A 17,549-nucleotide genomic window follows, 5' to 3' on the forward strand; every position below is an offset into this window, starting at 1 on the left:
ATAAAGGTAACTGTCATGTTGAATGTTCATTCTTTTGTGCATGTAAATCTATCTTTAAGGTACAAAATAATTTTTTTTTTATATTTCTGGGTGCCTGGAACAAATTAATTTGATTTACATTATTTCTTATAGGGAAAATGGATTTGCAAATCGTCAATTTCGATAATAGTCACACTCTCTGGAATGAATTAATTACGAAAAACGTGGGTCCACTGTATTAGGTTTCAAACCTTCTGTTCTTACAGCTTGGAAGCTTTGAGTATTAGGTTTAATTCAATAAATGTGAAAACTTTTGTAATAATGCTATGCTCTAGTCTGTGTCTTGGTAGAGACAAAAAACTTGCAAGAGGCTGGTCAGTATTAGTACATGTATATTGGTTTTTGTGATGTAAAGGGGCAATCAAGCCTATTAAAAAACAGAACACCAGTCTAAGTCAAAAATTTCTACTGAAATCACGTGATATATTTTGCCTTTGATATACAGAACACAAAATGGTAAACAGCCTCTCCTCGCCTAATGACACAGTTCCGTTCCTAAGACCATGTCATTAAATGAATTCATCACCAAGTGAGGAGCATACTATAATGGTAGTGAGTTTGTGTCAGCCATCTTTGATACTGTTTTAATGTCACCTTTGCACCATTTATAACATTTCTGGTATATTTTTAAATGTTTATACAGTAGTGTACTGTATATTGAAATAAACAGAATAGAGGAAATCAGCTCTAATATACATTATTTAGGTATAAATACTGGTCAGAGCCCGTTGTAAGTCCGATGCGTTTGTAAACAAGTATGTTGATAAGTGAGGAGAGACTGTATTATAAATTATTTTTTTTTATTTACAGAACTTGACTGGGTTCAGTTCTTGGGCCTCTCTCTTTTTTGTGAGGAAATGTTTAACCCATAAGTGCCATGCAGCTCCTAGGAAATAGGAGAAAATCAGATCTGATCCAAGGAAATGGAGAGTAGCTCTAATTCCCTAGACAGAGTCCTTCACTAGAATCAAGGCTTCTTGAGTATACATATCTCCAACTTATATTCCTTTTGAAGGTGTTAATCTTCAGCTCTTGGGCCTCTTAGGAGAGTTGAACTGTACCTCTTAATGATTTTTACAGTTTGCTGAATTAGAAATTTATGCCACACCCTTAATTACTTCTTTAGCATAGATCGAGGTACAGGGGGCAGGGGTTATGAGATACAGTGGATACCTTTCGTGGATCATGCAGTGACCAAAACAAGTATTGCACTAAGAGTTAATTTGACATAAAAAATATATTACGGAGTGAAGGTACAAAGAAGGGACTCATTGCTCAAGTGGTAGTGCCTTCACCTCCCATCTGAAATGCCCCAGTTCCATATCAGAATGAATGAAAACACTGGGCATTTTTTTTAGTCTAGCAACTTCTGTCAATCTAGCAGCAAGTCCACTTGGGTGTCACCCAACTGTTGAGAGTCACATTGTGGAGAAGAGGATCAAAGGATCCTTATTGTGGAAAATATTTTAATTTTCCGAAGCTATAGTGCCTAATAGGTGTTTAATGTGTTGATTTGGGTCAAAAATGTTTTTCTAAATGGAATAGAACCAACTGGGTTCACTCTGCGCCTGGGCGAATGTGCGGGGAAACAGGTCGACACATGGCATGGGGAGCGGCAGTGTTTTGAATGGGTTTAAGAGGCTGTGAAAACATGGGACCAGGAAATTGGCATTCACAGTGGCCTAAGGATTAATATAGGCCTCACTTCATAATAGGAAGTGTTGTGACTGTTCCTGGTGAAGAGTGAGGGAACGTGATTGATGGGCACCGCTGTAATAAGTGTTAAAATTAGGGAATAATGGTGGGACTAGGGGTGACTGGTGCGCTGCCATGGAGGGTGTCCAGGGAAAATACCCATCATTTAATCCTCACTCATCGGTCTCAGATCTTAATGGAGTGACCTTTAATGTGTATAATAATTATGAGACATTAAATCATCTTGTGAATTGTAATGTAATCAATGATAATAACACTAAGTTAAGAGAATGCGTGAAGTGAAATAAGTCGCCTTGCTCCGAGTGAACACGTTAGACCTCGTTGTTCCTGTCCCGAGGATAGTGAAGTTTTTATGGAGTCACGACTTCTAAACCAGGACAAACCAACGGATACCTCGTCCTGCTGGAATAAGAACCGTGTTGGCGTAGCAGGACATCGAAATGAGATGGTGAATGGAGGAAATAAGGAGCATCAATCACCCACAGTTAAGTAACCCTTCTAGTTATAGCAGACTGATACTGGCCAGTTAGGTATGTTGTAATTGGATAGGTTATGGGTGATCCAGCTACATCAAGTGACCACCAGAGAATATCTGGTAAGTGGTGGGATTATGTACAAGTGTTTTTCCTTGATGGATATATCCATGTGTAACCTACCCCCCCCCCCTTCATTCAGTTAAACTAATATAATCTATACAGTCCACAATTAATTAGTAGCGCCGTACTTGTGGGTGCTATCCAATTTATACTGGTCTCGGATAGATATGGATAAGATTGTGAGGGCCGAGGGGGCCACCTAAAGTGACCAGAGGTGGTTAAGTTTTCTCACATGTCTGCACGGGGTGACTACGGTAAACCATATACATGTAGTTGTTGTCTCCCAATGAGATTACTCGTATGCATGTAATGTTGAGGTACATACAGGTAATCACCCCTATAAAATTTTCCATAAGACTGCCAATATACCCCTCCTTTAGAGTGCAGGCATTGTACTTATTTCCAGGACTCAAGTGTTATATAAAATAACCGGTTTCCCTGAATCCCTTCATCTACAATCCTGTCAGACACTGCAACTTCTTGGGATCTTAATACTTGGGAATTCTTCGCTTGTAACACCTACTTCTACAATGGATAAATGTGACACCACCTAAAATTTTCCATATATTTTGATCAAAGGAAAGTGCTAAACATGTAGGGGTTATATATTGCCTGTAAAATGGGAGGTATTCAAATTTGAATCAAGCAAGGAGAGGATAAGTCCAATACCTTGGATCAAGAGCCCCTAACCAGCATCAAAGGGCAAAATAATGCAATAAGGTAAAATAAAACTAGTACATATACATACTATTTTGAGGTTAAAATATTGAAATGACTGACCAGCGGAGTCTTTCTCCAGAAACAAAAATATAGGAATGGCTTTTGAAGCATTGTAACAGGGCATCCATGCATGAAAATAATCCCATGAATACTGCCCAAAATACATTACACAAGTGTTGAAATTCTGAAGCTTTAACGGCTTGAGTGAAACGTTGCCACAATAAAATATCACATTAGTTGCACTTGTCCTTTTACTTAACATATTGTTGATAATTCTATCAACATTAATACAAGGTGTTCTTGAGTAATAAATTAAAAACTTTCTGAAAATGTTCAACAGGAAAGTCTCCCTTCATTAAACTAAATAATACCATAAATCCGTAGATTGTTTCCAGTTTGCTCTTCACATTTACATTCCATTTAAATCTCTACAATTCTGTAGAATTTTTGAAAAACCAAATTTGATAAAATTGGAAAAAAAAAAAAAGACAAATTTGAACCCATACTTATTAAGAAGTACCACCATTTGAGATCTGAAATTATTACATAAGAAAAAATTTCCAAAGTGAAATGTACACAGCTCAAAGTGAGTAAGAAGCCATGCTTAATAAAGCTCACCAATAGTAAGTTAGAAGCTGATCAAAATAAGCAGTCTTCAGTAACTGATCTGATTTGAACGATTTTAATTTTTTTAACTATTTCATTTAAATTTCAAATTTGCACCTATCTGGACCAAACTTATATTGTGTGTGGCTAGTTAACCCTTTCAGTGGCTGTTACATAGAACTATGTCACTGAGGCCAGGGTCCCTTATGTAATTCTATGGCATGGGCTCAGCTCATTCATGAGAAAATGGGTATGTGCAGTGACTATGCACAGTATAAAAAAAAAATTCCTGCCCTATGCAGTGCACGGTAGGAAAAGGAAAACGCTGACATTGTGTGACTTCGAGACATTTTTCTAGGAGAGTTTTTATGGCTTTATTGTCCTGTGTGTTTTATTGAGTTTTTAATATGTAATTCTAATTCAGTTATTGAGATGCTGTAAATCATGATCAATCATTCCTGGTTATATTTTATTATCCAAGAAATAGAGTAAATCTGCTATTGTTGCAATTATGAATTCAAAATGGAAGGCAAGTGTAATATAGGAGAGGCTTGGGGCCCTGACTAATGAACAGAAGAAATGTTTTAGTGCTAGGAATGTCTACAATGTTTATTTTGGACTATATTCTTAAACTGGTATTTTTCTAATTTGGTGTAAAATTGGCTAAATTACCAACATTATAGGGTAGTTGTAATAGATGAATGGGCAGTTTCTTATGCACAATCAATTGAATGGAAGGCACACTGTTGAAATAGCTAAGAATTCAGTTGATTGGAGCAATGGAGTTGACTTAAAATAGGACTCAAAATGGGCAAAATTACTGATGCATAAAATGTGTCAGTAATATTTTATCAAACTGGGACTTATGCCACACAATGACTGCAAGAGCCAGCCTTGTGTTAAGGGAGCCACACCACTAGTGAAAAATTTGAAGCTGATCAGATGAGTCATTCTCCAGTTATGGCACAGATTCAATTTTTTTACTATTTTAATACAACAAGTTTGCCTGCACATAAACAAAACTTAATAGGTAATATACTGGCCCTAAGATGCATTAGTTATTAAATACTGAAGCTGTTTATTTAACATGATTGAATGGTAATAAAAATTTCACACTATTACACACAAAATTATCAAATATTCATCTGCACATTTGAATTTCACTCCCTACTGTCAATGCATTTTTTGGTACCTTTTGTGAATATATGAAGCTCTGCCACTGAGGATTTTGGAAGTTATTCCAGGATGCTGGGAATGGGTTCAAATATCTTTGGTTATAAGGCACATGAACACATCAACTGTTCCAAGGAATTGGTCCATGTTATCATATACAAGTGCTGAAAATTTAAAACTGACTGGATGAGGCATTCTTGCGTAATGAGCTACATAAAATTCAAAAGTTGGAGGAAGAAAAAAAAATTCTGGCAACCTCTTAAAGGTCCCCTTTCGAGGTTACCTAATAAGCTAAATTCAATTAATTTCCTGGGTTATCATGAGTAACTAACCATCAAAATTAATAATATAAATAAAATATCTTCTTTTCACAAGTTTGTTAGAATGACAAAGAGTGTAATATTAAGATGCTTAAACACAGGAAGGCTGAGGCTGAGTTGGCATAATGTTGAATTAACCCTTAAATGGTCCAAACATATATATACATTTTTTCAACATCTGAAAGTATGTAAAAAAAATGAAGATCTTTGTTTTTTGTTTTACATTTGAAAACGTGTAAAAAACTTTTATCTACATTTTTTTTTGTTATATTTCAAAATATATATAAAAAGGTAGATCTACTTTTGTAGCAATACGAATTTGAACGTCGATCTGTTTGGACCGTTTAAGGGTTAAGTTACAAGGCTATCACAGCGACTTTGTCAGAGGAGACAGATCAATCTAAGGCACTGTCATCCAGGCAAATGGTAGTTCTCATGTTAGAGATGGGGGAGGGGGGAGCCAATTACTGCCTGGTGCATGCAGTGTGTGGATTTTCAACCTAAAATAAAAGATGACAAGTCAAATATCTAGTAAGAAATTGCAATCAAAATTATTCATATGCCCACAAATAGCTTCAAAATGTTAATTTTTTTCTGTTGGAGTCCCTAATCCTCTAAGTATCCTTCCAAAACAAATCTTGTGATGGGATTAGAGGTGCAACAAAAGCCTTAATCAATTAGAGGGTTAGTGACGAATGACATTGGGAAATTAATGATCTATGGGATTCTCAGAGTCTGGAATTTTAGATGAATCAGCACTCCAGTCAATAAAATTTTTAAATCATGAGCATAAATACAGTACATTGATTCACACAAAATATTAAGCCTTGCTACTGTATCTAGTTCCAAGCAATATTGATTTCATTTTCCATGAGGTTTCTCACGTTACTACCAGTAGAGGATAGCAAAGGTTACATCACCTGCATACAGCTTAACAAACTGGAAAAAATTATAGCTTACCTCTGCTATGATTTGACCCCAAGAACCACCATAGAAGGATCCCTGTGACGGATGAGCCATTTATATGCTTCCATATCTTCTTCTCTCTCTTTTTTTTTTTTTTTTTTTTTTTTTTTTTTTTTTTTTTTTACACAGGGTTTGACAAGGTTAAGGATCCCTAGCTTTATTGACAGCTATTTACAGGTTAAGGATTCCTAACTTTATTGGCAAGCTAAGAGCTGTTACCTACATCAGCTCATTTGAAAGCATTTTTATTGTTATGAGACATACAAGTAGGAAACAGGATGAAGTTGGAGCCATCTGTGGGCCAGCATTTTCATTTGATCAACTGACTTTATCTCGTTGACATCATTATGCTGTACGAATGTGTTCCATACTCGAGTCATCCTGGGTATGTATGATCTCAGATGGAGTGATGTTCTGGAGAAGGGTACAGCCAGAGTGAAGTTGCTGCTTTCTGCCCGTCTTGTGGCATAAAAGCTTGTTTCACGCTGTCCTCGAAGTGGATCCAAGTGTGGTATTTTGACAATATTGGCCTTGTACATAACAGTAAGGCCACCCACATCCCTCCTATGTTGAAGGCTCTGCTGAAATGACAGATCTATCCAGGATGGGTCCAGGCGAGAGATGAGACGTCTTGCTCTGTTCTCTACTCTGTCAAGCAGTCGCAGATGAGAGGGGGGGGGGCAGGCAAACCAAGAAAGTGGAGCATACTCAAGGTGCGAGCGTACTTGTGCCTCGTACAGGATCTTGCAACCCCTACTGTCAAGCAGATGGGAGATACGGCGAAGTGCTGTAAGCTTCCTGGCTGCCTTGTTTGCAAGATTTACAACATGGTTCTTCATGGTTAGTTTGGAGTCAAATTTCACCCCAAGGATATCAACTTCTTCTCCAGGTGCCAACATCCTCCCATTCATCCTTACTACTGCACCAGCATTACCATCATGGTGCCTAGAGACGATCATCATTTGCGTTTTCTCAGGTGCAAATGTTACTTGCCATCTATTTCCCCAAGCTGATATAGCTCTCAGCTGGTGATTGATGTAGCTTAGAGCAGCTGGCATTTCTTCTCTTGGATAAGTGAATGTCAGTGTACAGTCGTCTGCATATGCATGTGATTCTGGGATGAGATGAAGAAGGTCGTTGAAGTAGACATTCCATAACAATGGACCCAGCACGCTTCCTTGTGGAACACTTGCCCCAATAGGATGTCTTGCTGATTCCGTTCCATTGAGAACTACACTTAGAGATCTACCATGAAGGTAATCACTGAGGAGACATAGCGTAGAGCCTGCAATTCCCAGTGCTTGAAGTTTTGCTAAGAGGCCCTGGTGCCACACCCGGTCGAAAGCGCCAGCAATGTCCAGTGCTACCACACAGCTGACTTTGGATTCATCCAGTGACTGGTGCCACTTAGTGGAGAGGTTTAACAACAGATCAGCAGCAGAGTAACCTTTCCTGAAGCCATATTGACGATCACAAAGTAGTGAGTGGTAGTCAAAAAACTCTGTCATTTGTCTTGAGATTATTGTCTCAAGGATCTTACCAGTGATTGACAGGAGTGACACTGGTCTGTAGTTGCTGATTTCTGCTCTGCTCTTCTTTTTGTGAACAGGGACTACATTTGCCTCTTTCCATAGAGAGGGCCATTTACACTGTACTAGGCAGTGCTGAAAGATGCGAGTTAGAGGTGCTGCTAGCTGGTCTGCACATCTTCTCAACAATCTTGGGCTCAACTTGTCTGGGCCCACAGCCTTTTCTTGGTCAAGCGATTTAAGTAGGAAATGCACCTCCTCCTGCCTTATTGTCACCACTGACAGTTTTGACACAGTTCTTGCAGCTAGCCAAGGAGGGTCCCTTGCTGGATCAGGAACTTGCATTTTGGTAGCAAAGTGTTCAGCAAAGAGGTCCGCCTTCTCTTGACTACTAGTAGAGGTGGTCCCATCCTGTCGATTTAGAGGTGGAATAAGTTCATCAGGCAGATAACCTTGTCTGTCCTTGACCAGGGACCACCAGGTTTTGGAGCCTACCCTACCTGATGCTAACTTTCTTTTAGTGTCCACCTCCCATTTAGCAATGGCCCACTTTTGAACATCACCCATATGCCTACAGGCTTGCATGTGCAAGTTCCTGTTATAGGTGGTAGGATGTCTCTTATACCTTCGCCATGCTTTGTACTTAGCAGTAGCAGCCTCTCTACAACGAAAGCCAAACCAAGGCTGATCTGTAGGCTTCGTCACATATTGCCGGTGAGGAATGTGTTCTTGTTGTAGATTAAGGATGTGTCCAGTGAAGGCTTTCACTTGGTTGTCAACATCCCCTTGGAGAAGAGCATTCCAGTCGGTGGTGGCGAGCTCAGAGCAAAGGGCTGGCCAATTACCTCTTTCCCATAGCCAGGTTGTGCGTGTGGACTCCTCACCTCGTTCTGTTGGGATCTTAAGTGTCGTAAAAACAGCCTTGTGGTCAGACGATCCAACGTAGCCGAGGGGTTGACAAGTGACTATGCCTTCTGCCAGATCACTCACTACTGGGTCAAGGGAGGAGCCAGAGATATGAGTAGGGAAATCAACAAAGTTTCTCATGTCAAACACTGCAAGAAGGTCATCAAAGTCCCTCTGTATAAGGTGCTGGTTGAGGTCACCAACAATTATAATATGTTGACAGTTGTGTTGTAGCAGAAGGGAGTCAATATTTTCCATTAGGAAGTTGATAGGGTCTGCATGTTGCCACTGAGGTCTGTACATTGCACATGCTAGTACAGAGGTACTAGTGTTTATACAGAGCTTGAAGAACATCATTTCAAGATGTGTAGGGGTGGCAACATCAATGTGCTGGGCATGAACACTTTTAGAGAAGCACACAGCAACACCTCCTCCTTGCCCTTGCCTGTCTCTTCTCATCCATGAGGTGTAGCCAGCAATTCTTGCAAAATTTTCTGGAGTCCTGTCATCCAAAAATGTTTCAACAACAGCTATCATGTCGGGACGTCGAGTGTTCACAAAACTATGTGTGAGCTCTCCAACATTAGTAATGAAACCTCTAATGTTGGCCGACAGGATGCTGATAGACTGGCTCCTCATGATGAAGTGGTCAGCTTGAGGTGGTGGGTGTGTAGGGAATGTAAGGTGCCTGCCCTTGAGAGAGGTAGGGTACTGAGGCAGCTGCAGGGATGTAGGTCTGTGGTCTTGTATAAGGCACAATCCCACCTGCTGGGCTGGGATAGGAGTAGCTAAGTGGGTGACGTGTGAGAGTGTTCACCAATTCAGAGATCCTGCTGGTTTGTTCTGAGAACAGGTCTCTAAACAGGTGGCCCTGTCTGTCAAGTTCCTTTTTCTTCCGACACTGGTCCTCCTTATGTCCTTTCTTGTAGCAGTAATTACACCTGGTATCTCGCAGGCAGTTGTTGGCAGTGTGCCCCTTCCGGTGACAGCGAGAGCACAGCCTAGGTGCCTGGGAGGGTGGACTAGGATTTGTTGCACCTCCTGTGTTTCGCAGATTTGTCCTCAGAGTCTGCCGCTGGAACTCTCTCTCTCTCTCTCTCTCTCTCTCTCTCTCTCTCTCTCTCGCGAGGTGTCAGAGTGGGCACCTGTGACCAGCGGGGTCCCGCAGGGGTCAGTCCTAGGACCAGTGCTGTTTCTGGTATTTGTGAACGACATGACGGAAGGAATAGACTCTGAGGTGTCCCTGTTTGCAGATGACGTGAAGTTGATGAGAAGAATTCACTCGATCGAAGACCAGGCAGAACTACAAAGGGATCTGGACAGGCTGCAGACCTGGTCCAGCAATTGGCTCCTGGAGTTCAATCCCACCAAGTGCAAAGTCATGAAGATTGGGGAAGGGCAAAGAAGGCCGTTCAGGACCCTGTACACCGTGTACGTTAGGCCCATATTGGAGTATGCGGCACCAGTTTGGAACCCACACCTAGCCAAGCACGTAAAGAAACTAGAGAAAGTGCAAAGGTTTGCAACAAGACTAGTCCCAGAGCTAAGAGGTATGTCCTACGAGGAGAGGTTAAGGGAAATCAACCTGACGACACTGGAGGACAGGAGAGATAGGGGGACATGATAACGACATACAAAATACTGAGAGGAATTGACAAGGTGGACAAAGACAGGATGTTCCAGAGATTGGACACAGTAACAAGGGGACACAGTTGGAAGTTGAAGACACAGATGAATCACAGGGATGTTAGGAACACACACACACACACACACACACACACACACACACACACACACACACACACACACACACACACACACACACACACACACACACACACGAAAGGAGGAAAGAGAGGGGATGGAGAAGACAGACAGGAGATCCCAGACACAGGAAGATCAAATACAGCCTCCCTCACAACTTCCTATAGAAGCCTCCCAACCAGGTCAACCCCAGTGCAACCAAACACTCTAAACCAAAACACCCATGCCACATCCAATGCCCCCACCCACTGCATTACAAACTCCACCCCCACAGCAACCACCCATAGTTCCTTATCAGGTCTCCCACTTCCCCAACCCCAATACACCTCCCAGACCACAATCTTAGAAAAGAAGTTGAAGGTGTGGTATACAAATGCAGATGGAATAACAAATAAGTATGAGGAGTGGCACGAAAGAATCAAGGAGACATCCCCAGACATAATAGCACTCACAGAAACAAAACTCACCAGAATAATAACAGATTCAATCTTTCCATCCGGATATCAAATCCTCAGGAAAGACAGAGGGAGGAGAGGGGGAGGAGGAGTTGCACTGCTCATTAAAAACCAGTGGGGGTTTGAGAAAATGGAAGGAATGGATGGCACGGGCGAAAGGGACTACTTAGTAGGAACAATCCAGTCTGAGGGACATAAGGTGATAATTGCAGTAATGTACAACCCACCACAGAACTGCAGGAGGCCAAGAGAAGAATACGATGAGAGCAACAGAGCAATGGTCGACACACTAGCCGAGGTGGCCAGGAGAGCACACATGGGGGGAGCAAAGTTACTAGTTATGGGTGATTTCAATCACAAGGAGATTGACTGGGAAAACCTGGAGCCCCATGGGGGTCCCGAAACATGGAGAGCCAAGATGATGGATGTGGTACTGGAAAACCTCATGCATCAACATGTTAGAGACACTACCAGAGAGAGAGGAGAGGATGAACCAGCAAGACTGGACCTTGTATTCACCTTGAGTAGTTCTGACATCGAGGATATCATGTATGAAAGGCCCCTGGGAGCTAGTGATCATGTGGTTCTGTGCTTCGACTACATAGTTGAGCTCCAAGTGGAGAGAGCAGCAGGAATAGGGTGGGAAAAACCAAACTACAAAAGGGGGAACTACTCAGGCTTGAGGAACTTCTTTCAAGACATTCAGTGGGAGAGGGAACTGACAGGAAAACCAGTACAAGAAATGATGGACTATGTGGCAACAAAATGCAAGGAGGCAGAGGAGAGGTTTGTTCCCAAGGGAAACAGAAATAATGGGAAGAACAGAACGAGTCCTTGGTTCACCCAAAGGTGTAGGGAGGCAAAAACTAGGTGTACTAGAGAATGGAAAAGGTACAGAAGACAGAGAACTCAGGAAAATAAAGAGATTAGCCGAAGAGCCAGAAACGAATATGCACAGATAAGAAGGGAGGCTCAGCGGCAATACGAAAATGACATAGCATCGAAAGTCAAGACTGACCCGAAGCTGTTGTACAGCCACATCAGGAGGAAAACAACAGTCAAGGACCAGGTAATCAGACTGAGGAAGGGTGATGGGGAATTCACAAGAAACGACCGGGAGGTATGTCAGGAGCTCAACACAAGATTTAAAGAAGTATTTACAGTGGAAACCAGTAGGACTCCAGGAAATCAGAGCAGGGGGGTGCACCAGCAAGTGCTGGATGAGGTACATATAACCAAGGAGGAGGTGAAGAAGCTGCTATGCGAACTTGACACCTCAAAGGCGGTGGGACCAGACAACATCTCTCCGTGGGTCCTTAAAGAGGGAGCAGAGATATTGTGTGTACCATTAACAAAGATCTTCAACACATCATTTGAAACTGGGCAACTCCCCGAGGTATGGAAGATGGCAAATGTAGTCCCAATTTTTAAAAAGGGAGACAGACATGAGGCACTAAACTACAGACCTGTATCACTAACGTGTATAGTATGCAAGGTCATGGAGAAGATCATCAGGAGGAGAGTGGTGGAGCACCTGGAAAGAAACAAGTGTATAATTGACAACCAGCATGGTTTCAGGGAGGGAAAATCCTGTGTCACAAACCTACTAGAGTTTTATGACAAGGTGACAGAAGTAAGACAAGAGAGAGAGGGGTGGATCGACTGCATTTTTTTGGACTGCAAGAAGGCCTTCGACACAGTTCCTCACAAGAGGTTACTGCAAAAGCTAGAGGATCAGGCACACATAACAGGAAAGGCACTGCAATGGATCAGAGAATACCTGACAGGGAGGCAACAACGAGTCATGGTACGTGACGAGGTGTCAGAGTGGGCGCCTGTGACAAGCGGGGTTCCACAGGGGTCAGTCCTAGGACCTGTGCTGTTCTTGGTATATGTGAATGACATAACGGAAGGGATAGACTCAGAAGTGTCCTTGTTTGCGGACGATGTGAAGTTAATGAGAAGAATCAAATCGGATGAGGATCAGGCAGGACTACAAAGAGACCTGGACAGGCTACAAGCCTGGTCCAGCAACTGGCTCCTTGAGTTTAACCCTGCCAAATGCAAAGTCATGAAGATTGGGGAAGGGCAAAGAAGACCGCAGACACAATATAGTTTAGATGGCCAAAGTCTGCAAACCTCACTCAAGGAAAAAGATCTGGGGGTGAGTATAACACCGAGCATATCTCCTGAGGCGCACATCAATCAGATAACTGCTGCAGCATACGGGCGCCTGGCAAACCTACGGATAGCGTTCCGATACCTCAGTAAGGATTCGTTCAAGACTCTGTATACCATTTACGTCAGGCCCATACTGGAGTATGCAGCACCAGTTTGGAATCCACACCTAGTCAAGCACGTCAAGAAATTAGAGAAAGTGCAAAGGTTTGCAACAAGACTAGTCCCAGAGCTACGGGGATTGTCCTACGAAGAAAGGTTGAGGGAAATCGGCCTGACGACACTGGAGGCCAGGAGGGTCAGGGGAGACATGATAACGACATATAAAATACTGCGCGGAATAGACGAGGTGGACAAAGACGGGATGTTCCAGAGATGGGACACAGACACAAGAGGTCACAATTGGAAGTTGAAGACTCAGATGAATCAAAGGGATGTTAGGAAGTATTTCTTCAGTCATAGAGTAGTCAAGCCGTGGAATAGCCTAGAAAGTGAAGTAGTGGAGGCGGGAACCATACATAGTTTTAAGGCGAGGTATGATAAAGCTCATGGAGCAGGGAGAGAGAGGACCTAGTAGCAATCAGTGAAGAGGCGGGGCCAGGAGCTGTGACTCGACCCCTGCAACCACAAATAGGTGAGTACACGTGCACACACACACACACACACACACACACACATGCACGTCCAAGCCCTTCACATACAAAAACTCCTTTTCCCCCTCTAACCTTTCCTTGGGCGACCCCTACCCCTCCACTACAGATTATTACACCCTCCAAGTCATCCTATTTTGCTACATAATTTCTAAAGGTCCAAACCACCTAAGAGCCCCACCTCAGCCCTCTGAATAATATTCTCAGTAGTCCCCACACCTCCTAACCTCCACACTATGAATTCTCTGCAAAATATTCACACGACGCATTGCTCTCAGACACATTTCCACTGCCTCCAGCCTCTTCCTCACTGTAACATTCACAACCCATGTTTTACACCCATACTAGAGTGTTAGTGCCATTATACTCTCATACACTGCATACAAATTTAGGGCTATGCTTAAAAGTAATCTCATCTCTCAACACTAAACAACACAACTTCTAATCAGTATAAAGCAACTCTCTCACATGTTATATAACCTCTAGTCTATTAAAACATCTGCTAATCCATAATATAAACATTCATCTTTGACAACCTTGCATTAGTACAGTGGAGCCTTAACTTATGAGTGCCCCAACATACGAGTTTTTTGAGATACGAGCTGTCGCTCGGTCAATGTTTTTCTCCGAGTTACGAGTCAAAACCCAGGTTACGAGTGTTCCCACTCAAGAGTTTACCTTCAAGGGAGGTTCCTTGATGCTGGTGAGGGGCTCTTGATCTAGGGAATTGGATCTGTGTTCCAGTTCCTTAAATTAAGCCTGAATACCTTCCATCCCCTTCCCCCACAGGTGCTGTATAATCCTATGGGCTTAGCGCTTCCCCATAATAATAATAATAACGAGCGAGCTTCAGAACGCTGCCACTAGTTGGCACAGCAAATGCCACAACATCCGCTCACCAGTGCACTGTTTACCTTGCCATGGAAGCATTTCTCTTGTGCTTTGCTTGTGTTTTGTGCAGTTATTTTGCCAAATTTCTTTTTTCTAACCATGCATCCTAAGAAAGTAAGTGCAAAGGGCAGTGCTGAGAAGAAAAAGAGGATGATGTCCATGGAATTAAAGCATGAAATCATAGATAAACACAAGCGAGGTATGCAGGTTGTGGACTTGGCCAGGCAATACGAGCGTAGTACTTCTACGATATGTACGATACTAAAGCAGGAGGAGTTGATAAAGGCTATAGTGCCAGCCAAAGGAGCTACAGTAATTTCTAAGCTGCAGACCTCTGTCCATGAAAAGATGGAAAAGCTGCTGTTGATGTGGTTGACGGAGAAGCAGGGCCACTGATAGTATACGCTGCTCTGCCTATCTTTTCCACCCTCAACCTCTGCCAGCATCTCTTCTCCAAGGTAAATACGAATGTACATACACTTTATAAAACAAGTTTATTTCCTTATATTCTCTATTATGTTTTCATACAATATTTCTTATATAAATACATTGTTTCAGTGTTTTCCTTATGAAACTAGTGATGTAGTGCAGTTAGCCTCACAAACATTCCGTTTTCAGAAGGGAAAGAATGGGAAGATATGGTCAGTGCGAGAGCGGGAGTGGCCGCCACCACTTGTCACATAATGACATTTTATTCATTTTAGAGAATATATCATGTTTCTGTTATTTATTGTTTATTATGTCACATTAGATCAACTGTGATAGATAAATAAGCTATAGAGTTGATATTAGCATTACAGTGGAACCCCGAGTTTCGGCCAACCTGAGTATTGGCCGCTTTGAGTTTCGGCTAAATTTTGTCCCGAGTTTCGGCCGACGTACCAGACCTGTTTGCTTGCCCATGCCTGCGAGCCTCTTGCACAGGCGTTGTGAGCCAGTCTAACTTTGTTTACCCTTGAGTGAACACTACCCTACGCGCTCATCCGAGCATTTCACAATAAATTCATTGTGTTTAGTGCTTGTTTATTGATTGTGACTGTGAAATAAGCCACCATGGGCCCAAAGAAACTGAGTGGATGAGGCAGTGGTGGAGGCAATAATAAGTCCTCCCTCTCTCCTCCTCCCTATTTTCCAGATGCCAACAAGAGTCTTCAATAAAAGTATGTAAATGTGATTTTAAATGTTTATGTATTGTATTACTCTTTTATTACTATATGTATGTTTTAATTACTATATGTATGTTAAACTATAGTTATTCTTTAAAAAATATATTTTTTTGTGAATATTTTTGTGGATCTGGGACGGATTAATTGTATTTACATTATTTCTTATGGGAAATATTGATTCAACTTTCGGTCGTTTCGAGTTTAGGCCTAGCTCCTGGAACAGATTATGGCCAAAACTCAGGGTTCCACTGTATATTGAAGTATTTTGTCTTGCCTCCCGAGAGCAGGAATTCCACTGGAAGGGATTAATGGCATTTCAATTAATTTAAATGAAGAAAATTGATTTGATATACAATAGAGCCCCAAGTTTCGGCTGTAATCTGTTCCAGGAGCTAGGCATAAACTCGAAACAGCCGAAAGTCAAAGCAATATTTCTCATAAGAAATAATGTAAATACAATTATGTAAACCGTTCCAGACCCACAAAAATATTCATAAAAAATAAATTTTTTAATGAATAACTATAGTTTAACATACAAACAACAAATATAAATGCTTAAATGAGTAATACAACACAAATAAACATTTAAAATCACAGTTACGTACTTTTATTGAAGAGTCTTGCTGGGATCTGTAAGATGCCAGCATTGCCACTGGAAGATGCCAGATTACCACTTCTCTCTAAAATCTTTGAAAAATTAATTCATAGACGGATCTATTCCTACCTCGTTTCACACAACATATTAAACCCTTGTCAGTTTGGATTCAGGAATAATAAAAGCACAAATGATGCTATCATACACATGCTAGAACTAATATATACCGCACTTGAAAAGAAAGAAGTCCCGCTGGGCATTTTCATTGATTTACGTAAAGCTTTCGATACAGTTGACCATGAACTGCTGTACTCCAAATTAATGCACTATTGTATCAGAGGCCACTAAAGTCATACCTTAGTAACAGAACTCAATTTGTGTATGCAAATGATGCAAACTCTTCCACCCAACCAATCACAGTAGGAGTCCCACAAGGAAGTGTCCTTGGACCACTCCTCTTTCTCATCTACATCAATGATCTACCGAATGCATCACAGCTACTCAAACCCATATTATTTGCAGATGATACTACATATGTCTTTTTCCACCCAAACACAGTCAATGCTGAATTACAGAAAATATCTGCCTGGATGATGACTAATAAACTTACCCTGAATACTGATAAAACCTATTTCATTCAGCTTGGAAACAAAGCTGCAAATGATCCAATTAACATAACGCTAAATGGATCATCAGTCACAAGACTCACAGAGGGAAAATTCCTAGGCATCCACCTTGACAGTAGCCTTAAGTTCCAGACACACACAAAAGAAATCACCAAGAAAATCTCCAGGACTGTAGGCATACTATCAAAGATAAGGTACTACGTTCCACAATCAGCTCTCCTGGCACTGTACCATTCACTCATATACCCTTATCTTACATATGGAATTTGTGCATGGGGATCAACAACATCCAATCACCTAAAACCCCCTAATAACCCAGCAAAAGGCAGCAGTAAGAATGATAACGAATTCCCACTCCCGCCAGCATAGTCCACAATTTTCAAAAATCTGAATCTGCTTACCATTAAGAACATCCATACTTATTCATGTGCCTACTACATACACAGAACAATACATGCAAATATAAACCCTCCACTCAAACTTCTCACCAACCTTAACAGGACACATGACCACAACACAAGACACAGATCTCTTTTTGATATACCTCGTGTCCATATCACACCAGAAGATATTAAACCCAGTCTGAAAATCAATTTAAGACTCTTCTCAAAAGCCACTTAATCACCCAGACTAAATGCTAAATACTCAGTACA

General features: G+C 41.6%; 1 non-coding gene across 1 annotated transcript; it reads right to left on the reverse strand.

Annotated features, from left to right (window-relative positions):
- Nucleotides 1-3,092: 3,092 nt before the first annotated feature.
- On the reverse strand, nucleotides 3,093-6,213 carry LOC128692895 (uncharacterized). The gene is made up of 2 exons (XR_011391421.1): nucleotides 6,131-6,213; nucleotides 3,093-5,670 (listed from the first exon to the last, which is right to left on the reverse strand). It is a non-coding gene; the product is annotated as an uncharacterized protein (transcript).
- Nucleotides 6,214-17,549: the final 11,336 nt, after the last annotated feature.

The sequence above is a fragment of the Cherax quadricarinatus genome, unplaced genomic scaffold (assembly GCF_038502225.1).
Source record: "Cherax quadricarinatus isolate ZL_2023a unplaced genomic scaffold, ASM3850222v1 Contig2227, whole genome shotgun sequence".
NCBI lineage: Eukaryota > Metazoa > Arthropoda > Malacostraca > Decapoda > Parastacidae > Cherax > Cherax quadricarinatus.